This window comes from Mustela nigripes, chromosome 14 (assembly GCF_022355385.1).
Source record: "Mustela nigripes isolate SB6536 chromosome 14, MUSNIG.SB6536, whole genome shotgun sequence".
Classification (NCBI taxonomy): Eukaryota; Metazoa; Chordata; class Mammalia; order Carnivora; family Mustelidae; genus Mustela; species Mustela nigripes.
The window spans coordinates 2,160,013-2,167,645 of record NC_081570.1 but is presented as its reverse complement, the minus strand read 5'-3'; the positions used below and the strand labels follow the sequence as shown (position 1 = coordinate 2,167,645).

General features: G+C 57.5%; 1 long non-coding RNA gene across 3 annotated transcripts; it reads right to left on the bottom strand.

The window, feature by feature from the left end:
* Nucleotides 1–3,241: 3,241 nt before the first annotated feature.
* LOC132001716 (uncharacterized) lies at nucleotides 3,242–6,043 on the bottom strand. 3 transcript variants are annotated; one of them, XR_009399655.1, is made up of 5 exons: nucleotides 5,845–6,043; nucleotides 5,185–5,300; nucleotides 4,507–4,593; nucleotides 3,976–4,127; nucleotides 3,242–3,734 (listed from the first exon to the last, which is right to left on the bottom strand). It is a non-coding gene; the product is annotated as an uncharacterized LOC132001716 (long non-coding RNA). The 3 variants fall into 3 exon arrangements; XR_009399657.1 differs by having other exon boundaries at nucleotides 5,851–6,043; XR_009399656.1 differs by lacking the exon at nucleotides 4,507–4,593.
* Nucleotides 6,044–7,633: the final 1,590 nt, after the last annotated feature.

The following is a 7,633-nucleotide window of genomic DNA, read 5'->3' as shown; positions in this document are numbered from 1 at the left end:
CATTCCCACCAATAGTGCAAGGCCCCTGTTCCTCCACATCCTTGCCAACGTGTCTTGTTTTCTGTGGTTTTGGGAAGGGAGCCATCCCAATGAGGGGGGCAATCTTTCATCATGCTCATTTGCATTTCCATGATGATTAGTGACATGAAGCATCTTCTCATATGTCTGTTGGCCAACTGTATGTCTTCTTTGGAGGAAAGTCTATTCAAGTCCCTTGCCCGTCTTCTGAATAGGATTGTTTGGGGTTTTGGTGTTGAGTTGTAGGAGTTCTTTATATATACTGTATATTAACCCCTTCTCAGATCTGTGATTTGCAAATATTTTCTCCCCCTCTAGGTGTTGTCCTTTTACTCTGTCAACAGCATCCCTTGATGCACAGAAGGATTTTTACTTTGAAACAGTCCAGGAAATTTGGCTTTGAATTTCAAACCACAGCTAATTTCAACTACTATGGCCTGCCCCATAGTAGGTTCTGGTGCCCAAAGAAAGAGCCAATGTTGTCTGCAGTCAGCAGGGTGGACAGACTGGCAAAGAGACAATAACAAACTGTCATGCCTCAGTTATGGCACCCAACACAATGTGCTCTAGAAAACACACACACACACACACACACACGTGCACACAAACACAGCCTCATAGCTAAGGAAACACCTGGGTCCTTGCATAACCAAAGTGACCCTAGGACTGTCAGCCAGCAAAGGGTGTCTCTCTCAGCCCCCCTAAGAAACAAAAGTCACCATGGAGAGCCCAGCAGACCCAAGGAGGCCGCAGGAATGAGAGGAATGTGCTGGGTACTCCCGTCTTCACCCCCAGGACTGCACCCCCAGAACCTCACTGAGGCCTCGTGATCTGCTGGGGACGTGACCACCGTCGGGCTCATGACTTGCCCCCCCACACCCCAGGCCCATCTGTGGAAGGGAATAATGATCCATTTGTATTCATAAAACTATTGCCGAGAAGATTAATTAAAAGGCGAGGGTATTTTTAACCATCTGTACTAATTTAGGGGAAGAATTTAGAAATATAATTGTATTATCTGTAACTGAGGAATTCACAGATCCCTCTTGGAATCAGAATATTAATGTGTCTCTCAAAGAGACTCAGCAACATGAGCAAATCACGGCTGCCATTCCTCCTAAATTAGCCCAATTAAAGAAGGATAATTTTAAATGTTTGGCTTCAGGGGCAGGGGGTGGGGGAGTGGAGTCACACAAAAGCAAGAAGACCAGGCTTTCTCCCCCAAGTCTGAGGAAGCCACATCTTGGACACAAAGCTGAAGGTGGGCCCCATGGCCACTGCCCTGGTCCCCAAGGGCTGGGATTCAAGCCCAAGAAGGTGGGAATGGATGTTCTCCTGTAAATAATGCAGCAGAGAAATCATAACAGCCTTGGGGATGCGAGGGATGTGTTCAGAGATGCAGCCCAGGGCCAGCTGAGTGGGTCCTCAGAGCTTGGAGTTGGTGACCCTAAGCCTCTGTCCCCATGGGGCCCACGGAAAGCACCAGCCCTCAGTGTGGCTAAACTAGTCATGTATTGAAAGACACAAAGGAATAAAGCCCCAGGGCACGTTTGAACAAGAGGGCAATTGGGAAGGTTTTTGCTGGGTGGTGGTGCCTGGGGACAGGGAATGGTCCTTCCGCAGACGCCAGGCTGTGCCGCCATGCTTGGACTCACACTGGCAGGGGAGCCAAGCTGGCGGACTCCGCTGGGCCGTGGGGAGGCCAGAACTTTCACACCAGGTCAGAGGCCGCACAAGAGCACAGGCGCTCCCGGCCGCAGAAGGGCTAAGGAGACGGACGGGATTTCCCGTGTGCCACGGCCTGGGGGCGAGGAGGGCGAGGAGGGCGAGGAGCTGACTCGGACGGCACACGCCCCACCAAGCTCCTCCTGCAGACTTCCTGAGCATCCTCCCAAGGCCTTCAGGATTCAGCGGCTTCGCTGAATTTCCTCACACACGTTCACATACCTGCTGTCAGTTAGCTGCTCACCAAGGGATGCTGTACCAGGGGGGGTAGCGTGATCTACAAGTACATATGCATGAGCACACGTGCCCTTGCATGCAATCATGCGTGGGTGTGCACACACCTGAATGCACACGTGGCCATGTGCCCATGTGCTTGCACACGTGCCCTTTCTTGCACATGTGTGGGTTGTGTGCACGCATGCAGATACACATGTGGGTTCATGAGTGCATACATGTGCACACGTGCCCTTGCATGTGCACACGCATGAATGTGCTCATGTGTGCAAACACACGTGTGTGTCCATGTGTCCGCATGCTTGCACACATGCCCTTGCATGCACACATATGTGGGTGTGTGCACACATGCAGATACACATGTGGGTACATGAGTACACACACATGCACACGTGCCCTTGCATGCACACACATAAATGTGCTCGTGTGTGCAAACACACTTCTGGGTCCATGCGTGACATGCATGCACATGTGCCCTTGCCCACACACGTGTATGGGTGTGCACAGGCATGTGTGGGTACACGAGTGCACACACGTGCACGTGTATACACACAGGCTTTGCAACAAGGGTTCAAATCTTGGTGCTGACCCGTACTAGCAATGTGACTTTGGGGAAGCTTTGGAACCCTTGCTGAGCATCCATTGAGAGGGTAAAATCCCAGGCCACAGGGTTGGTAGAAACGTGGATTCTAGTGGCCGATTTGTTTCAAGAAAGCACAGCTGACAGTCAGGACCCTGACTCCGCGTGCCCCACCCCACCACTCTCATACGCCCTGAAATGGGGGAGGCGTCCTCGGAGTGTGCGAGCAGGGACTCGTCCTCCTAAAGGACCAGGGAGATGGTTGCTCGGGTGCAACAAAGCAGGCAGAATGGCTTACAGCCAGCCACGCATGCTGGCGGCGCTCTCCCGGCATCGGCGCATGCCCGGCCCCGCCAAGGTGGACCTTCTGCAGGTGTCCGCAGGCAAGCGTCGCGCACAGAAAACGAAAGGACAGCTGCGTCCAAGAGGCTCTGCGAGACACTGGGCGGGGGGCGAGCTGGACCCACACCTGCCCCTCCTGGTGCACCAGGGGACAACAGGGTCCAAGTGTCCCCCCACCACTGAGCAGTAAACCCCCCCACACTCCACCGCAAACAGCCACTTGTCCGTTACCGTGTCCCCCACCCCATCCGGCTCAGCCCAGGACTTGCAGCTGTGGCTTCCAGAGTGAATGCATGTTTTTCGTCAAATGGGACCAACATGTGTGCACTGAGCGCCTACTGAATACAAGGCCCTAGGTCATGCCGAGGTCAGGGAGAACTGAGCTAAGTGAGGTTTCAGGGCCGAGCACAGCTCCTCAGCCCGTCGGAGACAAAGCGAAGGAATTCCAGGGGGCAGGGACTGAATACACTGGGGAGAAGCTGGGCAGCGAGAGTCCCTGGGCCCCCGCAGACGTGCGGTAGAGAAGGCTGGTGGAGCTGCTGTCATGTCACCGAGCAGGCCTTCGGAGCTCTTGCCCCAGAGCTTGGTGGCAGTTAGGGTAGCGTGGACCCCCCCTTGGACACACACCATCAAGTCCCAGGGGGACAAACTGAGGCCAAGGGGATAGGAGCTCAAGGTCATGACCCAGGACCTCCGTTCTAGGCCCCAGTTAGTTCTAGGGGGAGAGATCCCCCCATAGGCCACCCTCAGCCCCATCTTGCTTACCAGGAAGCTGCGTTTGCACCCACGAGGTCCTCTAGCTGCGACTTCCCTGGGAGCTGCCCTGCCAAAGGCTCTGCAGGGGACAGTGACCCTTGGGGCAACCCTGCCAGGGCTCTGCCCCCTCCACTGACACTCCACCCACCCCTGCATCTGTCCTTCCAGCAGCCCCCAGAGGTTCCCACATGCCACCACCGCTTCATCCGACAAGCACTCACGACTACCTGCCCCGGGTCAGCCTTCAGGCTCGGACCTGCAGACCTGGGGGCTCTGGGGAGTCCCGTGTGTGGCCTTGCTCCCACCTGCTGCATACGCACCACCAACTTCCCCTTCCCCTGGGCTGGCACCGATCCACTGGTCCCAACTGTCCATCCATCCGTCTGTCTCTGTCACTGTCGCTCATGTCCCCACGATGTAGTGTGATGTAACAGAAACAGCGGGGTCCGTTCGTAATGTAGACGAATCACTTCTGGACAGGACAGAGGCAGGACGTAAGTTTCACGGCCATCGGAAGGGAGCCGGGTTGGAGCGGGGGGCTGGGATGAGGAGCGGCTGAGCGCGGGGAGGGTCCGGACAGAGGGGGTGAGTGGCTCACGGGTCTGGGATCTCCCTGGCGGTGGGCTATGGACTGAGGTGTGTCCCCCAGATTCCTGTGCGAAGCCCCACCCCCAGTGGGGTGATACTGGAGTAGGGCCCTTGGGGGGTCGTTACTATTAGATGAGATCATGGGAGGCAGGCCCCGTGATGGGATTAGCGCCTTTGTGAGAAGGGGAGAGACACCAGGGCTTGGTCTCTCCCCACGTGGGCGAGACAGGCCGCTGTCAGTAAGCCAGGAAGAGGGTTCTCACCGCAGCCCAACCGTGGAGACACCCTGACCTCGGACGTCCCGGCCTCCAGAACCGTGAGAGCTAAGTGTCCAGGTTCAAGCCTCCAGCCTGCAGAATTTTGGAACTGAGCCGGGACAAGAGCATCTCTGTCCCACTCGTGTCCGGGGAACAGCACACACGGGGTCGGGAAGGGTCTTCTCCTCTTCCCTTGTTTGGGAGAAACTGTGAAGGTTTGCTATGAGTTCTTAAGTGTTAGGCAGAATTCAGCAGTGAGGCTACTGGGCAGAGGCCTGTGTGGTGTGTTCAAGGCAGAACAGTCAGGAGGTCAGTGTCACTGGGGGGCAGAGAGCAGCAGGTGCGTGCAGGGCCCAGCGGCCACAGGAAGGAGGGCGTGCGTGGCGCGGGGAGAGGCGGCCACATCTGTCTGTGCAGTACAGGAGCCCCCGGCTTCCAGCGTGGCTGGGAAGGTTCTGGCAGGACAGGAATGGAGACTAGGAGGCCAAGTGGGTATTAGTGGGCGGAGGGGCTGGTATTAGTGGTGGGTGGTCTCATCACACGGCACACATGAGCTCATCAGGGTGGGCCCTGGGATTTGGGTCCCCTCTCTGGAGACCAGGGCCAGTGCCCAGAATCAGCCCAAGGTCACCTTGGGGACAGGCCATGTCTTTGGCCCCCCCTCCCTCCCAGGATCCTGCCCACCTGGCTTCCCACAGTGGGGTCCTGGGCTCCAGGAGGACTCCGGAACCCACGTGCCATGCTCTCCGGAACAATCTGCTCACCACAAGCCATGAGGCCCCTTGAAGTCGTCAGAGTGGCTGCACAGAGAGTGAAGAAAAAGGAAAAAAAAAAAACAATTTACAATTGCAAATTGGAACTCGTCTCTCCAAGCGCGCACGGTAATCTAGCTCACGAGACAGATGGCAAAGAAGCGTTCCAGGAACATGTTATAACACATCACTGAACAGCCAAGAGCAGACGGGTTCCAGAAGGGCCGGCTGCCTGTCATTCCACCTTGAGGGGCTGGGACAGGTGGCGGGAGCTGGCCCCATCCACCGCGCTCTTCTCTTCTGACCATCCCTCAGCCCCTGATGCTCCCTGCAGGGCCGTCAGAGCCACAGCCTCAGGGCTCCAAGACCCCCAAGTCAGAGATGCGGGAATCGCCACCCTGTGCAGCTGTTTACAGGGGCAGGGGGGCCAGACGCTGGGACAGCAAGTCCGGGAGGCGAGCCTGAGTGCAGCTCGGGTGGGGGCGCTGTGGGAGGAGGGGTGGACAGAGGGAGACAGCAAAGCCCAATGAGGAAGGAGAGAAGCACCCCCTCCCCGGGTCACTCTGCTTTATGCAAATGAGAACAGGTGTACCAAAACCTGGAGCATCTGCCGGCCAAGACACACATCCTCGGTTCGCCAGCCCCGCAGGCACGGCCCTCCTGACGCCCAGACGCTGCTCTTTTTAGGGGGAAACGCAGGGCTACCCCCGTGGATGGGTGTTATGAAGCGTGTTCCTTCGCAGGGTGATTGAGGGGCTGTCACTGAAAGCAGCAGCAACGGCACAGCAAATCCAGCCACACCTGCGGAAGGAGGCCACGTGTGGGTGACCCGGTCTCGGGGCGGCAGCTGGGGGGTAGTGGGTGCATTAGTAGCTGGACACCGGGCTCTGGCCTGACTTGGGGGCTGGCGGGGATGCTGGATAACAGGAGGATGGCAAGATGGCCAGGCGAGACCCCAACGCCGGAGCGGGGGACCAGTGGACAGGAGGTCTACCCGGGTAGGACTGGAGTGTAGGTACAGCGGAGGGACAGAGGGGACAAAGCTGGGACAGCTGGAGTTTCCATTAGAACGAAGGACTCTGAAGTCTTCCACGGCTGAGTCTTCAAAGCAAGCTAGAAATTGTGAACGACACGGAAACAGAAAGCGTGTACAAGCAGAAAAACCAAACCACACGCACGCCCGCAGGCGGGATGGAGAGAGGCAGGGGAGGCGGCGCAGGGAAGGGGGGCGAGAGGGGGCGGCCGGCCCCGCGCCAGGACCTGCCTTTTCTGGTGACTGCTTTGCTCCCGGCCGCCGCCGTGGGGGTGTTGGGAAGCACGAAGGATCCGGAAGGTTCTCAGGACCCAGCGCTGCTCTGTGAGATGTTAACTGTTTCCAACATAAATCCAATACATTTCACAAACAATTTCCTTAATGCACCGCCTGCTCCTCCCTGAGAGAACAGAAGTGATTAATAACGTTAACAATGAAAATGGAAAACCCCCAAAGATCATTTGCAGCCTTGCCAAGCCGCACTTGGATTTGAATCAGACCAGCAGACTTCACTGCACCGAGAAGGTCTTGGAGGGACACAAGCCCCCCAGCCGCCCAGGCCTGCTCTTCTGCAGAGACGGCCCGTGGGGCTGGACTTCTCTCGAAGGAGACCCTTCTGCCCCCAAGCTCGGGCCACACCTGGCCTCGTCCCACGGCCCTGGAGAACGGGACACCACTGGGTTCCGGGGGTATGGCCTGTGGTGGCCACACGGGCGGGTGTCTGGCAGGCTTCTCTGGGGCGCCGTCCCAGCAAGCGGGACTCCATGCTCCCTCCCTCGTTTCACATTTGTGAATTGTGACGTTAACTCTGCAAATACCGACGGAGAGCTCTTGCGAGCCCTCGGCAGGGGAAAATGAAGGCCCTTGGCCGGGTTCCTGTCTCGGCCTCTGTCTGACTCAGGCTTCACAGGAGGCCGTGTGCTCCTGCTTCCTCCAGCCCGGAGACACCAGCAGGCTGGACACAGAGGCCACTGGTTCAAATCCCGACCCGCTGCCTTTCCACCTTGCAGAGTCACTCCATCTGTGTGCTAGTGTGCTGGGGTAAAACGCCACAGGCTGGGTGGCTTAAAGCAACAGAAATCTCTTCGCTCAGCACTCCGGACACGGGTGACCCAAGGTGCAGGTGTTGGCAGCCTGGTTCCCCCAGGGGTCCCTTTCCCCAGCTCAGGGATGGATGCTGTCTCCCTGTCCACACAGAGTTCTCCCTGGCCACATGCCCTGTCCCAACTTACCTCTGAGGGCCCAGGCCCTACTGGGTCACGGTTCCTCTTGATGGTCCGTCTATAAAGACCTATCTCCAGATAGGGTCATGTTGGCAGATGCTGGGGGTTAGTGCAGCGGCACGTGG